The sequence below is a fragment of the Triturus cristatus genome, chromosome 3_1 (genome assembly GCF_964204655.1).
Source record: "Triturus cristatus chromosome 3_1, aTriCri1.1, whole genome shotgun sequence".
Lineage (NCBI taxonomy): Eukaryota > Metazoa > Chordata > Amphibia > Caudata > Salamandridae > Triturus > Triturus cristatus.
The window spans coordinates 800,831,988-800,849,617 of NC_140583.1; the positions used below are offsets into that span (position 1 = coordinate 800,831,988).

General features: G+C 44.6%; 1 protein-coding gene across 5 annotated transcripts in view; it reads right to left on the minus strand.

Annotated features, from left to right (window-relative positions):
• AGAP1 (ArfGAP with GTPase domain, ankyrin repeat and PH domain 1) overlaps nt 1–17,630 on the minus strand; it is a 1,249,585-nt gene that overhangs the window by 801,766 nt on the left and 430,189 nt on the right. The window lies entirely within an intron of this gene.

The following is a 17,630-nucleotide window of genomic DNA, read 5'->3' on the forward strand; positions in this document are numbered from 1 at the left end:
GTGCAACAGGGTGTCCTTTTGGCACACTTTCAACCTTGAAATTGCATTCCCAATTTGCGATTCTCTTATTGGTAATCGCAAATTGAGTAGGTCTTCCCATTCACTCCTATGGGCCTCCTAGCCCATAGGAATAAATGGGAAGGTATTCCTTATTTGCGAATCTCAATTTGCAATTCGCAAATAAGGAATATGTAGAATTCGCAATTTTTTTTGCAAATCCTACATACATTGCATTTTGCGATCCTCTAATTGCGATTCGCTAAAAATCGCAATTCGAGAATCGCAAAACTCTTTTTTGATACATATGGCCCTAAATGTCTATGACTGGTGGTGAAACTGAAAAATTCACACTTACCACTCAGTTTTTCACACCTTCCTCATCAGCATCAGGTCTTGAACTTTTCTGTTTGTTAGTGACAGCATTCTATTCCATTTTGGTAACTTTTAACTATGAAAAAGCAAGTGACCAGATAATAAAAGGGGCCAGCAGATAACCAACGCCTTTAGCAATGTTTGAAACACTGTCTGACTGTGCTACAGAAAAAAGGGTATTTTGGTTGACAAGTTTTCTTTCTGACAGAGCTACAAAAAGCTAGAACGAGGGACAAAGCAAGAAACAAAAAAGGAGAGTATTTCGACAATTTTGAAACATGTTCAAGAACTGCAGAGCCCATTTATTTATTTCTATTACAGTAAGAGGTCTATTAGATAAAAAGTAAGGGTTGGACAGCCCAGTCTCTTCATAGAGCTCCGAGTCAATATTTGCAGGTGTCAGCTAGTTGCTGGACTCCTAGACAGCCCGACAAAGTTGGTAGAACGGTATTAAGTATGTCTTAGGACACTCTTCCAATATCCAGGCCAAGGGTAGTAATGTTGCCTCGGTTAAACACAATGCTGGGCACAGTTTGAGTAGTGCTGAAACTCTATCAAAGAAAGTCCTTGTTGGTACAGGGAGTGTGGCCATGAGACAGTACCATCACTCTCAATTCTCATTATCGGTAATTGGAATGCTCCACATCTCTGCCATGGCTAACTAGGCAGTCACAGGAAGTTGCGGTGAGACCGAGGGGTCCTCAGGTAGTCTCTTTACACAGTTGGTCATCCCATCCTCACACAAGCAACTTTGACAGGCAGGAAGGCACAGCAGATGGCCACTACGTGCATAAAAACTCAGGCAAACATACATGATGTTTGCATTAGCACGATAAAGACAGGCTGACATGCTTTCTCAATGCTGGCTAATGAATTAAATGCAACAGTGAGATGATCGTGTGTACTTTTCAGATATAAAATATTCTCTCATGCGCTCAAATGGAAGACATTCTTACAGAGCAGAATTATATATTGAAGAGTTAATAGAATGAGATACAAGACAAATATTCCACTGGGTGGAGCCAAAGCCTGCTCTATGTCTATTTATTTAAGCCTGGTGACAACAGGTAACCAGACAGCAGTATTATTGAGCCAGACCTAATAATTCAGCAGAGTAAAGTTATCATACAGATGTTTGGAAACAAATTATTTAAAAAAATGACACCCCCTCCCCCCACCTCCCAAAAAAAATCACATTAGATGGTTTGAGCTACAGTGGTAGTACACACATATACACAAGTATTTTGTTTCAACTGTATCACAGTAGTGTTCTTTTTGGTGGCTTCAAAAATAAATAAAATGTATTGGAGAAAAAAAACCACAAAATAATAATTGTAAGTAGAGATGGGCCCACCAGCAATGGCCCTGGACCTTTTCGGCAGATGTTAACATGTGCACAAGCAAAATACTGTCACTCAGAGTGAAGAGAAAGCCAATGGCTGAACGGAGCTTACCCACAACCCCATACTGTATGCTGTGGTGGGCGGAAGGAAAATATGGCTGACACTTGAACAGACAAATGGAAGAAGAGACGGACTTAAACTTCCTCAAAATATATATTTTATTGTGAAATTTTGGGTAAACATGAAGCTGACAAGAAAGCTAAGGCTGTCTCAAGGTCAGAGCTGTAAAGAACACAGAATGACAAAATCTTTAGAGGTAGCCTACTGCCCACTAACAGAACCTCTAAACTGCTCCAACAGGACAGCATAACAAACCAGAACAAGAGGGAATCTCATACCAGCTGATTGCAGCATCTGTCACATGCTGAAACTGTGACGCTAGAATTTAATCTGGTCACTGGAGCCCAATGAATACAGCGACCTTAATACTGGTACTCAAGCATCTGGCAACACATGCACAGCTGTCCTTGGCTCTGCTTCAGACACCAGAGGATGGAGAGGACATGTGCTCCTTGTGATGGATCTAAGGTGATTATACCCCTTGATCTCCTGGACTTTATTCTGATGTAGAGCTGGCTGTAACTAAAGTGCTTCACTAATCCAGTGCATCACAGCACATTGGGTGCCGGGGCGGGAGGGGGGGGGTTGAGAGGGGTGTCACGAAATCTCCATGGGCATGGCCACGGTACAGTTTACGATCATCGCCAAGGTCCCAACCTGAGGGACCTGGGCTGGAGGTAAGAAGAGATCCTCTGGAGGTGTCCAAAGAGAGCTTCCATCACCTCACATCTCCAGGAACTACCACTGTGTTCTGAGTAGCATGTTTTAAGGCTGAAGCCATCGCAATTGCAAACAAGCATGTTACTGTGTTTGTGCGGGCTTCCAAAACCAAGCTCCTGCACATTGCCTCTTGTTGTATAATCACCCCTACTTCACAAACTCCATTGCTTTTTCCATTCTATCAACGTTTCCCTTATCTATGCATTTTGCCTTTATCACATACAACTCATTTACCTCTGCCTTGGACACTCAATTTATCGCGCTCTCAAACACTCGATCTTCCTTGGGCATTTTCTTTACTTCTCTCTCTGACAAGCAAGGGGTAGAGTAGACTATGCCACACATGTGACCTCTGTAAACTACATCTATGGGTCAGCTTGAGGTCTCAATGCTCCTTCTACCAGAGGAGGGCTAAGGGTTTCACAGCACTTACTCATCTACTAAAGAATCAGCAAGTGTTGCATTTTCTGCAAAGGGGAAAATATGAAATTTTCAGCATTTGAAGCTGAAAAAGACCTTGTTGCGAATGTCTTATCCACTAGACACAAATGCTACCGGTGCCATGGCTCGAAGTGACAAAGGGTTTATACACTGTTCAAATGCGTAGCAGTGCACAACTTTTACCATTCAACAAACTTGAACTCACTAATTCATACGAAGAGTAAGCAAGCAGACAAAAATGGCATTTCGGACACCTGCTTAACGAAGGCTGCATAACAAAATCAATAGATTATGTGGACATGACATTATTTTAGTTGCATAAAATAATTGCAAGCTATACGCACTGCCACCTCTCCTCAAACGATTAATGATATTCCTGAAACACTTCAAAAAGAACTAGGAGAGCAAGGAGGTCAGCAACCGCCAGCAGGGCCCACCCGTTAGGCTCATGCCACAGTTCTACACAACCACGGCAATGACAATCCGCTAAACTAGGGCCAGAAATGGAACATTGGCACACTGGGCCCACACCAACAGCCAGAGAGGGATCTTGAGCAGTCAGAGGAGATCCCATAAACGTCAGCAGGAAAGCACCAAATACATCTGCAGAGGCACCAGAGACGTCCAGGGAGGACACTTAGAGGACCAGGGAAAGAGGTCCGCTGCGATGACAGAAACGTTAGTGGGAACACAAGGGGTCCATAGGAACATCGAGGAGGAATACAGGAACATCAAAAAAAGCCCACAGAAATAACAGAGAGGGCTAGATGCAAGAATAATGGGGGTCGGCATGAACACTAGCCGCAGGAAGCACAGAAAAACTGTATTGGGGCCCCAGGAACACGTGAAGGTTGCCTTAGGGATATGCAATTGGGCGTTCAGAATATGAGAATGCACCACAGGACTGTAACAGTGAATGTCAGGAAGGCAACAAGTGGTCACAGTAAGACCGGAGAGGGCCATACTGTGACAACAGCAGTTTAAAGCAACATACAAGAAGGCCTCAGAATCTAGGCACACCTCAGACATCCATATGTCCAGAAACTACAGAGGTGTTTACAGGAGCGAGAGTAGCTGAGAGGTGAAAATGTTATAACATTCACATACCACAGATCAACAAAATGCAGCATCAAGGAGACTCGCAAGCACAACAAAATCAAGGTGCACAGTCCCTAGAAACAGCAGCTTGAAGCGCGTTCTTAGGGAATGCCAGAAAGAACGATCAAAATCTATTAAAAAAAAAAAAGATTGTGCTTTTGGTGTGACTAAAGGTACTCAATAGATATGCCTGTGGAATAATAGCTAAACACACCCAGAAATACTCACGAACGCCATGTACCCCAAGTCAAAAAGCCACAGGAATGCTCTAAGAAAGTGCAAAGAACTACGCAAGAAGTCGCCCCTTCTTGGCAGAGTCCTATTTCTAAAACGTATTTTTAGAAACTTTCATTGCCTAAGTGGATACCTTCATTTGAGGCGTGTGGGAGTTTTCTGGCACGATGCTTGCAATAAAAGTATGTGCAGAACAAACATCATTTACAAAGGGAGTTACGGTCTGACGTGCCAGGAGTATCTAAAGTATTTGGGATTCTCACACTGCTGAAGAATGTGCGAGGTGATGTCTCCGAAATCCATAGAAGGCCTCGTCCTCCAGCGAGCAGCCTGTCTGTAGCATCTTCTCACGCAGAGGCTTTCAACGCGGCCACAACACCTCAAGGAAGAGTGGCAGAGGACAGCGAGTCCGCCCTCGCTGCAGTGAGAGCGGCAGCAGGGCCAGCTTCACGCCACCAAGACCCCACCCCTGCAGTCCGGGGAGAGTTAGCGTGATACAGGCTGGAATGTGGCAGCACAGACCCAAACATCATCTGCTGTCAGTGATCTGTTTTTGTTTCACAACCCCTTCAGTTCCACTTTTATGAGCTTGTAATGTGTTAAAAACGCAGAGCTGGCTGAACACTGTGCATGAAAGGAGGCTCTCGGGACTTCAGATTTATGGACCGAAAAAAAGCAATGAAAACCCGACAGCAAACCGCGTGTGGTTCTGGGTGGCATCTCGGTCCCTCGCCGGTATGTGAATGGGCACGTGGCAGTGAGAGAGAGGGGAAAATGAGGAATGAATGAGGAAGCGCCTTGGATGTGTGGTTCTGGGTTCCAGATGAGTGAGTCCGCCCCTCCTGCGCCAGAAGCGCAGGGCAGGACACATATGGAACATCATGTGGCAACCTCTTCTTTGACCTCCACATCATCTTGCCACAGTGTGTCCATGAGCTGCCAGCGAGACTAGAGGAAGTGTGCGTGTTTCAGAGAGTGGCGGCGAATGGATGGGGTAGATGCAGATTTGTTAGGCACATGAACCATCTGTCAACTCAGAACAAAGCTCCTGGGTTGTATGAGCTTTGTTCCCCATCCGAAGGGGGCTGTGTGTGTACATTCATATACTTACTGAAAAAAACATAGGCTACAGGGATATTATTAGGAAATAGAATTTTTTTTAAACCTTAGAAATTCACTAAAAAAAAAAAAGAAAAAAACAGGTTACAGGGACGTTATAGTTAGATAACAGAATTGAAAAAAGACCTTAGAAATTCACTGGGAAAAAAACATAGGTTACGAAAACCAGTGAAATTCAGCCGTTATAGTTACCTGAGCTAACTATAACTTACGGCCTGCCCCCGCAATGCACTGCTTATGACCTCACATATTACATCACTGATGACATGGTCAGCGACATCACTCATGACATTTCACATTTCAAATGACATCATCCGGTGACTGTTTCATAAATGTTTCTGAGGCTTAAAAATATATACTACGCTACAGCACAAGTTAAATTACTATTTTTCCTGTAATTAGTCATACTATTTCTAACATATCTAATCAGTCGCTATCTGACTATATGTATTAGTGTGTGAGTGAATTTATGAGGGGCTGCATGGGTGTGTGAGTACATATATGGGTGAGGAAGAGGGTGTGGAAGTTGTTGTATGGGTCAGTGAGTAGCTGTTTTAGTGTGTGTTTATAGGTAAGTGAGTGTGTGTGAGTACCTGTAATGGAGACCATGTGTGAGTGGTTGTATGGCTGTGTGAGTACCTGTATGTGTGAGCGAGTGGCTGTGTGAGTTTCTGTAAGCATGACTTTATGGGGGGGTGGGATGGGAGGGGTGTGATAGAATATGTGAGGTCGTTCCTTCTTAAACTTTATTAGGCTATCAAAAACAGCAATAAAAGTACATATAAAATAGCACAATTAAAACTGTTAAAAACTTTTTGGATACGATACATACAGTAGTGATTATAAAATTCATTTGCTGCACTATTGCATAATGCTTTTCCTCACATTGATAGATTTCAAATTAAATAGGGTAACATTATAACATACAAAAGGTTCACTAGGAGTCACCAAATATTTTATTGCTACTTTATGTGACCTAATATTCTGTGCAACAAGCAATGGTTTAAGATACAAAAAAACTAAAATTCCGATAGAATTTACAAAATAATAGTAAGTGCAATGTGCTTTGTTTGCTTCGGTCGTCACAAGGGCAAAGAGCCATATCGTGTGGACGGGGCTTCATAGTTGGGTAAGCAACTGGATGGTGCACAATGCCACATCTCAATCTTACCTGCACAAAACGGTGCTGCGCATTATTCATACATGATAAATAACTATTTCCTCCCTCCCCCAAGTTCAAAGCCTTATAAAAGGTGACTGTTGATTTATTCCCATCATCTTTCTTCAGCATAGACTGGACCAATATGTTAAGTCATAAGCAGTGCATTGCGGACCGTACATTCAAGTTAGCTCAGGTAAGTATAACTGCAGAATTTCTAAGGTTTTGTACAAGTGAAATCTGAGCCCAATTATAAAGTCCCTTTAACCATTGGTTTATTCAATGAACTTCTAAGTTTTTTTAATTCTATTTCCTAATGATAATGTTCCTATTACCTTTGTTTTTTTTCAAATGAATTTCTAAGGTTTCTTAATTTTATTTCCTAAGTGTTACCTGTGAGTGTGAGTGTGAGTGTGAGTGTGAGTGTGAGTGTGTGTGAGAGAGAGAGAGAGAGAGAGAGAGAGAGAGAGAGAGAGAGAGAGAGAGAGAGAGAGAGAGAGAGAGAGAGAGAGAGAGAGAGAGAGAGAGAGAGAGAGAGAGAGAGAGAGAGAGAGAGAGAGAGAGAGAGAGAGAGAGAGAGAGAGAGAGAGAGAGAGAGAGAGAGAGAGAGAGAGAGAGAGAGAGAGAGAGAGAGAGAGAGAGAGCATGAATGTCTCAGGGGGTGTGTGACTGTGAGAGTGTCTCAATGGTCATGTGAGTGTCTGAGTGGGCCTGGGAATCTGTGCAGGTATGTCTGAGTGGGTCTGTGAGTAGGTTTGAGAGTGTCTGAGTGGGTTTACAAGTGCCTCCGTATGTGAGTCAGTCTGTGAGTGAGTGCATGAGTGTCCGAGTGGGTTTATAAAGGGTGCGTGAATGTCTCAGTGGGTCTTTGATTAGGTGTGAGTGTGTCTAAGTGGGTTTGTTAGTGCCTTGATGAGTGTGCGAGTCAGTCAGTGGGTTAGTGCATGAGTCTCTGAATGGGTCTGTGACTGGGTGCATGAGTGCCTGAGAAGGTGAGTCAGTGGGTACATAAGTGTCTGAGTATATCTGTGAACATATGCGCTTGTGTTTTAGTGGGTCTATGAGTGGGGGTGTGTGTCGAAGTCTATTCGTGAGTGGGTTCATGAGTGTCTCAGTGGGTGCGTCTCTGAGTAGGTCTGTGGGGGGTGTACGAGTGACTTATTGGGTCTGTGAGTGGGTGTGGGTGTGTGTGTGTGTGTGTGTCTGAGTGCTCTGTGTTTTGCCATCTTCTGCTCCATTTGGTCTTTTTTCTTCTTGTTTTTCTGCCCTCTGTTTTGCCTTTCTGCTCGTTTTTTCCCCTCTGTTTTGCCATTCCTGCTTGTTTTTCTCCCCAGGGCTTTACTGATATTAAGGAATGGGGTTGCTGGGACCCCACCTTCATTTCGTTCCAAGAGCCCCAGGTACCACCACCTCCCTGGGGCTTTTTTTTTTTTTTACTTAAGGAGGGGGGTGCATGGACCTACCCTCCTGGGTCTTTCATACATATGCCCCGGAGAGCACCACCTCGTCGGGGCTAACCAAGCAACAATAAAAATGCCAAGCAAACTCTAGGGATTAATGTACCTGCTGGAGAGAGATCAGTCTTATGTCTAGTGCCCAAGTTAGCACAGAGGGTTAATATGCCTGCTATAAAAATCGTGTACCATGCAGATAACAGTATTGCATGTGCATAACTCTGAGGATTACTGCTTTTGTCACAGAGATCCTTTTGTTATTGTGTAGTTCATAAATTACAATCGTAATCTAGGTTAGAAAGTAATATTTTTTCCCAGTCTTTCAATATCCTAATTTTGCTAAAAAGGATTTGTTTGGGCAGAAATAAATACTTTTTAGTAAACTCAACCCCAACACTGTGTTAAGTTCTGATTCCTGAGTTTGCGCTTCCCAGGACCAAGCACTCTTAAAAAATACATACCTGTATGGATGACATGTGAATCCTACCCCTTGTAGTCTACTTTGTCTTATGTAACATTTTCTATAGACTGATTAACACACGTATGATTCATTGAATGTGTGTATGATGTAAAATGCTCTGATACCCTACACTGGCATGAGAGGCGCTATAGAACAAATGAAATACATGTGAGAGAGGGGCTAAGGAGTGATGAGAGGAACTGTTGGAGAGTGACAGTGAGGGAATCACTGAAGAACCCCAATAAAGATTGCTACAATCTGGTGCGCTGTGAGGTCATGCCTTTAAAACTAATACAATTGAATATATGATGTCAAATGTCTTGTAGAGTGCACAATTGTTGCCATTTTTGCCAAAATTTTCGGGGGGGGGGGAGGGGAGGGCAAAGTACCCTCACACCCAAACATCCTTGCAGTGGTCAGGCTCGCTCTGCACCATATGGCAGCTAATCGGACAAACACTGCCAGGGTTGTTTTAGGTTTCTAGTCCGGCCCTGTCCACAGACCTTGAAGAAGGTCAATTCAGCATTGGTTCAAGACAATTACTGTGGGTTTATGGTCACATGGCCATGATTCACAGGCTGCACTGAGGGGCGTGAACCCAGCAGCAAAATCATTTTTGTATTTTGACATAAGGAGGGGCTATCTTTGGAATTCCCACCACACCAACCTGGAGAGAGAGAGAGCATACACAACCGTTAACACTGTAATAATGGGTCCAAATTGCCATCGAGGGGTTCTGGTGACCTTTATTTGGTTTTCTGGTTTATAAAGTCCTTTGAACGGCAATAGAGGATATAAAAAGAAATCCTATTAACTTTAATACTGTGTCATGAATCCGCATGATATTTATCAGACTTTAGCATGTTTAGTTTTCTTCTGGTAAGTCAAGTGTTATGCAATCATGGGGTCGCAAATTCAAAAAGGGGGGGGGTCAAAAAATCTTTCTTTTGCTACTATCTTTGATGCTTTATCATGCATATATATGAACTTTAGTAGAGCCTTAGCATGTTAATATGGCTCTGAATATAGTGGGTTTGCTGAAAATTTGTTACAAGTGTGCACAGTTAAAAGGAGGGCCAAAAACGTTTCCATTTGCTAATAACTTCTGCGCTGATTAATGAAACAGAATGGTATTTGACAGGCTGTAATCAAGATAAGCCCAGTGAAGCGGTCTGAGGTTTCAACAAGCACTGACAAGAGCAGTAAAATGGTTGTGTATAGCAGTTATTGGTCAGGGCCTTTGGGGAATCGGTGGGGCCAAAGTCTGAGCACAGCAGGGTTTGGCCACAGACAGGTTATTAGCCCGACTTGCAGATGGCCAACCCCCATAGGGCATCCACATAGGTTGGGCATGAGGTTTTAAAGGGTTGTTTGTGGACTGAACTTTGAGACAACAAGCCCGTAATGGGACGCCAGGACAAAAAGCCCCCTTGCTCAATGAGGGGGATTTCTTTTTATAATCAAAGCTCACGAACAGTCTGCCAAACCGGGTTGGAGGAGTATCTGCAAACAAACGAAATATCTTCAACGTTAAACCCTTTCAAGCCTACAAACACAGTTTTGTAATGCTAATTTCTCAAAAATTACTAAGCAATTTACATCAACCAAGCACAGGAGCTTCTCTGAGTAAAGTTTTAGTTCCACACTAAGCTTGATTTAAATCCTTTCAGGGATTATTTTCTGTAGTGAAGAGAAATTAGACCCACCTAACTCACAAGGAGGTTATTTATTTATTTATAGTTAATACATTTCTATATCCAGATTGAGCGATACGGAGATAGGGAGCTAAATGCCCCTGTTTACACGCCCCTGCGATAGGGGCCATGGAAACAATGTTTTTGACACTGAGCGGTTGGCAGTGGATAATCTTGGTTTTTGCACAATTTAGTTCTCTCTGATTCAGTCTTGAATGTCCGCAAAATTGATCTGGGTGGACTCTTGTCACATATCAAAGGAGGCTAAATTATTTCTAAACCTGAAACCTCCTTTTCTGGCCCCATGTGAACGAAAAAGACTGTGAATGTCTGGACGACGTTTGTGAATGGGTACCTATCAACCATAGAAACATTGGAGTGAATGCAGAACTCTGAAGTAGAATGATGGAAATCAAAATTAAACCACTTAATAGTCTGATGACACCATTCAGTACACCGGAGCCGCTCAATTCCAACATGTTGATAAAGAAACTTCTTTGTCGGAATATAATAATAACCACTGCAGAAAAAGTATCAGTGACAAGTCTGACTCTATCCCTCACATTTCCAGAGGCCATTACTTAGAAGAAGCTGAAAATATATGCACTGCCAGTCTTGCAGCAGCTACATTATAGCGCTGCCAAACCACTTGCAGGCCAGAGGCTTTGCCCTTGTCCAGTTTACGTTGCGTCTCTTTTGGCTACATTTTAGTTTAGTCAGCAAAACGGCACAAAAAAAAGAAAAGGCAAACCCAGCAAGCAACCAACCATCTGCCCCACTGGGAAAATAGCATAGCATGAGTCTGAGCTTCCTCAGGAGATTCCCGCCAAAGTTGTTCCACATCACAACTTGTTAAGAGTGACCTCAAAAGTGAGATTGCTACTTAAAAGCCAGACCGGATACTTAAAAATAGACAGCTACAGCTAAGAAAAACAGATATGTAGATGCCAGGCTGACATTTCCAGACTCCATAAAGTTCTCCAAATCCCCAGAAGGCTGAATGCCCAACCCCAAAGTCACTTTAAAGTCACAAGGCACCAGTACAATGAAGGGTGGTGCTGCTATTCCACCACATCATAGAACTCATACATTAAGCATTGGAGTGCAGAATGGGTTACGTATAGGACAGGCTGCGAAGTAACCTGTGAGTTGGAGATGGAAACTATGCGATGGCATGAACAAGCTCTCTCAGCTAATGGTGATGAGAAAGTTACCTCGAGGAAAGTAACGTAAGCCCCCTGCTCATGCGTTCTAAGGGTTATAACCTTGCAGATCTCACGGTGGTGACCATCATGGGTACAGACCAAGTCCATCAGTCTAATACACACCCTGCTCCAAGGCGTTATTATATGTGGGGGTTAATGTGCGGACTTACGCTCGAGGAACGTACAGCTGTTATCAAAACAACATAGCCTGGAATCGTGAAGGGTACTGAGCACTTTTCTTATTTTCTACCTCTTGATAGTAGATCAAGAATGCTTATGAAGCTTAAAAAATTCAGTGAGACAAGAGGGCAAAATGTATAACGACCGGATGGAGAAACTACATTTAAGATGTGAGGATTTTTTGTAAGGAAGAAAGGTAACTTTTTTTAACAGCATTTTTTCAACAAGTAGTGCTTACTGATGACGTCAATTAGCATTGAGAAATTGGATTATGTTTAATTCAGTGAAACTAATAGTGTCTCTCTGTATTTACTTGTCAGCTGCATAACCTGTGTACACCAAAAACTAAAATAACAGATAATTAACGAAGGTTGCTTGAAGAAGCCGACAATCTAGTTCTCCAACTAGCCTTTCAGACCTGGGGCTGGCGCATGCCGATCATTCAGCAGCGTCCGATTTCTGTTTGTTTACTAACATACACTCGAGTGCGCATCAGCATCAATCCTAAACACAAACTACATCCGCGAGAGCGTGGTCACGTGGGAAGAGAATGACGAGGAGCTAGGAGAAAGGAGCTCGGGGCCAAGGCGTCAAGGACTGCACGAGTTAACGATGACAAAAGGGTAAAGGAGGGAAGGGGGGGGGGGGGGGCTGCATCGTAAATGGATAAGTAACCGGAATGCAAGAGTCCTGTCACAGAGATCTGGGGGGGAGATAGGGGCAGGAGAAACAAGCATTGAAAATGCAATAGGTTATAGGTCTCGCCTTTGATTAAGTTAAATCCATTTGCTTTGCTATACAGTACCATTAGCAAAGCAAATGGGCTTTAACTTAAAGGCGAGACCTATTGCATTTTCAATGCTTGTTTTACGAGGGCTCGTAAAACTGAGACGGTTGACGGCGTTGGATGTGAGCGGAGAGGAGCAACTCCAGTGTCTGGTTCCGGGCCCGTCTGGTTCTGGGCCCATCTGCTTCTGCAGGGCACTCTGCGGCCGCACTGCGGCAGGGACACCCCTGCGCCATGGGCACTCCTGCGCCATGGGCATGGCGGCTCAGCCGGGGAACAAAGAGACAGGAGCATGGGGTACAAGTTTAAAGGAACTGGCGGGGGTGGGAGGAGAGGCAAGGGTGGTCTGAGAGGTATCAGGGGTAGGGAAGCCAACTTGGGAGTGAGGGCACAACTCGTGCAGAGGGAACAACCCGAAGCTGGGTGAAATCTGTAGGGAGTCCTGTTGCTTCTTTCCTGTCTATGGATATTTACAGCAGTGGAAACAGCTGGAAGCATGCAGACTCCCCCTCCCCCCCGATCAGATGTGTAATTTACATGCACACAAATCCCCCCCCCCCCCATAAGTAATTCATCATCTTTTGATAAGACGGCCCCCTAAACCACCCACCCGATTCAAAAACCTCCAAAAGGCAGGACAGCTCAGCGTGAATAGTTATGTATTCATTTCAAATTGTGGGAGACAACTGCTTTTAGATTACCCCCCTCACCAACAGGAATGTATGAAATTACAGACGCTTCTTGCAATGATACCCTGAAATAATCAAGATTATAGGCACGTTATAAAAGCCCCGTAGAGGCACCGGACCAACTGCCACCACCGCAAGTGCATTATTAACCTGTGAAAATAACCGCATTAGGGGTTAAGAATGCACTATCACAGCAGGCATTAAAAGGGGGTGTGATACGAACTACCGAAGCTTAGGTTCGTTAGACACATTAAATGCACTGCAAGACATGAGCAAGGTGGCGAATGCTTCTATCCAAACTAACCGGCATCCCCGTATAGGTTAAACCACGTAAAACTAAACAACCCACAAGGAGATGGGCAGAGTGAGGTAAGGGAGTCAAGATGATAATGAAGATCCGCGAGGGCTCGACAGTGGAAAACCAAAGGCATGTTGTGACAGCTGTGGTGGGTTCACTAGACTGCGGCTGCTCCGGGTGTGGGATGGGCGGTACCTGCAAGAGCCTATACAATGGTTACAAGTCACTGCCCCCACCCACCGCAGGAGGTTTAGCGCCCCCTATCGGCCCAAACCGTGGATCAGTGCCAGGATTAATGATGCTAATTACCCTTAAAAGTTGCACAGGCTAAGGGTTCTACCTGGCATCGAGTAAGCAGACCACTCTGTCGATCAAATAAAACGCCAATTATCTCCCACTCACACTGTCAACAGCGCCAAATAGCGGACTCAGACGGTAGACGTTTAAAGTTGCGGGCATTCATACGGGGTCGCAATGCGACCCACGCAACCAATCAGGAACCCAGGGGGTGGAGAGGAGAACTGGTCTCATCCATAAACACAATTTATTGTGCTTAAGTAAGTCACAAATGACCCCAGTAAGCCACAAAATCCAACTGTTTCCTGCGGCGCGCACACGTGAGCTCTGGAGCACGCACCACCCTAATAAACCGTTTGTGTTCGCAGTCACAGGAGGCGAACTAATGCGCATAGATGGAGGCCCAACACAGACGGACGGCGAGAGAGCACTTTTTAAAACAATAAAAGCAGCCTGAATACTGCCGCTAGTAAACGATCTAATCCCGGTGGGCGGGGCTAAAAGGAGACAAGGCGGCAACAAGGAGGGACTAAGAAGCCTCCTTTACAATGAGAAGCCAGCGTTTTGCATGCAAGATGACACGTACCAATCAAAAAGATGGGCGGGGCTTTAACTCCGCCTCCGAGAGCTTTGGAATCTGTATTGATTCCAAGAAGCTCTCGTACGACGAGAGCAGCGCATGCACGCTGCTTTCGCCAGCCGAGACCTAAAAATATTAAAGGCGCAGGGGAGGGACACAGAAGACAGACGGAGGGAGACGGCGCACAGCGCGTTAGGGAGTTTTGTAAACTTCCAAGCTAGGGTTTCCACCTGGCAGGTGTTTTACCGGCATGACCAGTACTTTCATGTTAACGCCTGTAAGCAAATAAGTCAAAACCGGTTTTAAAACACACTTTAAGAAGCAGAAATAAGAAATCACTTACAATGCATTCAAGAGCTGTCTAAATTATTCCTAGTTGGTGATTAAAGTAAACAGAAGCAGAATTGCCATCTAAAACAAGCATTTGCAATGCAATAGATCTCGCAGTTGCGCGAGTTTGAGCTATTGGCATTGTAAATGGCAATGCATTTTATTTACGGGAAGGGTTTTAAAACCTAAATAAAAGGCATTGTCATTTACAATGCCAATAGCTTAAACTCTCACAACTGCGAGACCAGTTGCATTGCAAATGCTTGGGCAGTGAGAGCTAGACACCCCCCGCTTGGATAAGCCATGGCTGGTTGTGTTCAATAGGACACGTTATGCGTGTTGTATTTTCAAGTCTGTTTACGGTTTTGCACCGCAAACCTTATTGCGCCCACACTGTCTCCTGGCACACGTTAGACGGCTTCTTTTTGTAATGAACTTCAAGATACTTCCTGTGATCGATTGAAAACAATGTTTATTATGGTAAAGTTTATTTGTGTGATTCTTTTTCAAATTGTCAAACATTGAAACTTTAATTAAAAATGTAATCAGAGTGCTACTAGTGGAGTTCACGATCGACGTTGTACTTCCCAGAATGAACTTGTCAAATATATGGTTCCCTTTTATGTTCTTTGAGCAGTATATTTATAAGCATTTACGACGGTACTGTAATGCAAGATGGTGGGGACCCCCTACGGAACGGAAGAGGGTGCTCTCAAAGATATTTATTGGTGTTGAGCTGAAGGGCAGGGGGCTCCCTGTGCGCGGGGGCTGCGAGGGGCTGTGTTACATCCCTGGCTGTATGTTGGGTTTCAGGTGGCTAAAGCACAGCTGCCAGTCCTTGCTTTTTAAGCCAGTGATGCACTGTATTTCGGGAGTTGCAGTTTCACTTTCGACATTACTGATATATGCTCACAGCGTGCAAACTACTGTTGCTAAGAAGGAAGCTATGATTAAGGGTGCCACACACGACGTGAGGATCTTGTCGACGATGGAAAAATGGGAACCCTTAAGGTGTAACTGTCCCCACGTTTGTAGGATTACCCGTCACTTTTACGGGAAAACGTGTCGCACAGTGGGGCTGACAGTCACACACTTATAATGAGAAGCATCGAAACCCGAGTCTCAAAGCCAGGGTCGTTGGCTACCTAAAGACCTGCTGGAAGGCCTCCAAGTGGCATGGCCCCAAATACTAATACTGGAAGAAGGCTCCAGGGATGTGGGATGTGCTATAAAGAGAAGTGGCATGTGTGCATCTTCTATGAGATGGAAGCAGAGCACGGACCCAGTTTTATCTGAAGTGCAAAGAAAGTCGTTATTCTTTTTTGGGAGATTTTGGTGAAAAGGTTGGGATCTGTAACATCACGGGATCATCAGAAAAGCTCCTGAAGATGGTACATAAGCTGGGTGGGTTAATGTGTTTTTCGAAGATATATATGTACAGCTTGGAGGCCAAAAGCTACAATTCCAGCAACCTTCAAAGATTGTTGATGCGCCTTGTGCAAAAATCTGACATGTGCATGCGCCCTGAAGCCTCAAGCGGCAATAGCATGGGGGTCATGTGGCTTAACGGATGAGCTGCTGACTTTGTAACTGGGGGAACAGGTTCGAGTCCGTTTAGTCTCTTAGGCTCAATATCCTGTGATTCTGGGCAAATCACTTATTCTGCCCGGGCCTAAAAAAATCTGCCCTCGTGTAATGTAAGCTGGTGCTGAGGCAAAGCGCTCCGATGCCTTTAAGACAAGTTAAAACGGGGCAGTCATAGGGATTCAAATACAATAAGTCACCCGACTGGTTTATTTTGCTAGGCACAAAAATATATGCGTGCAGACCGCAGTTCACATATTCCAGTTCCAATGGGTTTGATAGCTTAGGGCTAGGTGAAGCTGGAGAAGTCGGCCATAAAAGCAGAACAAGCAAAATCTCTATTATTGTCAGTTTAGAGTCACACAAAACATACTATCTGTGGCCATACTCGCTATCTATGCCGGAGCACCAAAGGTTGAAAGGGGGATCTTGCTGTAACCATTGTTTTCAGAGGGCAGATTGTGCATTCCAAGGGGGGGGGGGGGGAGGGGGGGGGGCTTCAACTTGAAGCACTGGAACAAGATTGCCAGCACCAACACATAAACCGGTGGCCCATAGCGATGGAAGAAACCGGTCGAGGCCCCAGTTCACGGACCCATATACTTCAGCACAAAATGGCGGGCCAGCAGATCGATACAAACCGGCACCCAAATTTATGATGAAACACTGAACAGACCCACCTGAGGGAGCTAAAATGGGTAGAGAAGGCAGCCACGGAATCGGTAGGGCGGAGGAGCAGAAATCACCGATTTTGCTGAAATTATCGCGACCAAAGCACTCAGGAATGCAAAAGGCAGCAGCTTGTCAGGGACGTCGACTCAGGTATCCAGGCGAAGGCAGACACGGGGAGGGAAGGAAAATGGGGGGAAATTACAATTTACTGGGGGGAAAAAAAAGGCAGCCGCTAATTGGGACGGCAGAGTCCCGGGGGGGAAGGGAAGCTGTTTGTCACAAGAAGTACCGCGGATCGGACGCAGAACGGGAGGGGACGGACCGCGCATCGCGCACTAAACACACAGCAAGGTAAAGTGCAATAGGTCTTGCCTTTATAATGCGAGTGGCGAGCTATCGGCTTTGGTAAAGGTAGTTTGTAAAGTTTTGTTTAAAAAAAAGTAACAAACGTCCGTGAGACTAGCCCTGTGGTGGGGGAGGGACAGTTGTGAGAGGCGCCATGAGGAAACAATCACTCGGCATGCTGTGGCGGGCGCGGGGGAGCGCATTCCAGGCGGGGGACCTGCACCTTTTCTCTGCCTGCACTTCATTTGCTCTTGAATTATTAATGACGCACGTTTATTAAGACAAAGGGCCATATTTGTAGGTCACTTGTACATTCTGATAACTTTTTTATAGCAGGTTTGGTTTCTGGGACTGTTTAACTACAAAGCTATGTGACTTGAGTGTTTCGCAACTCATGGAATACATTATTCCTTTTTCTGCAAAATATTGCATGGGATACATTTTAGCAC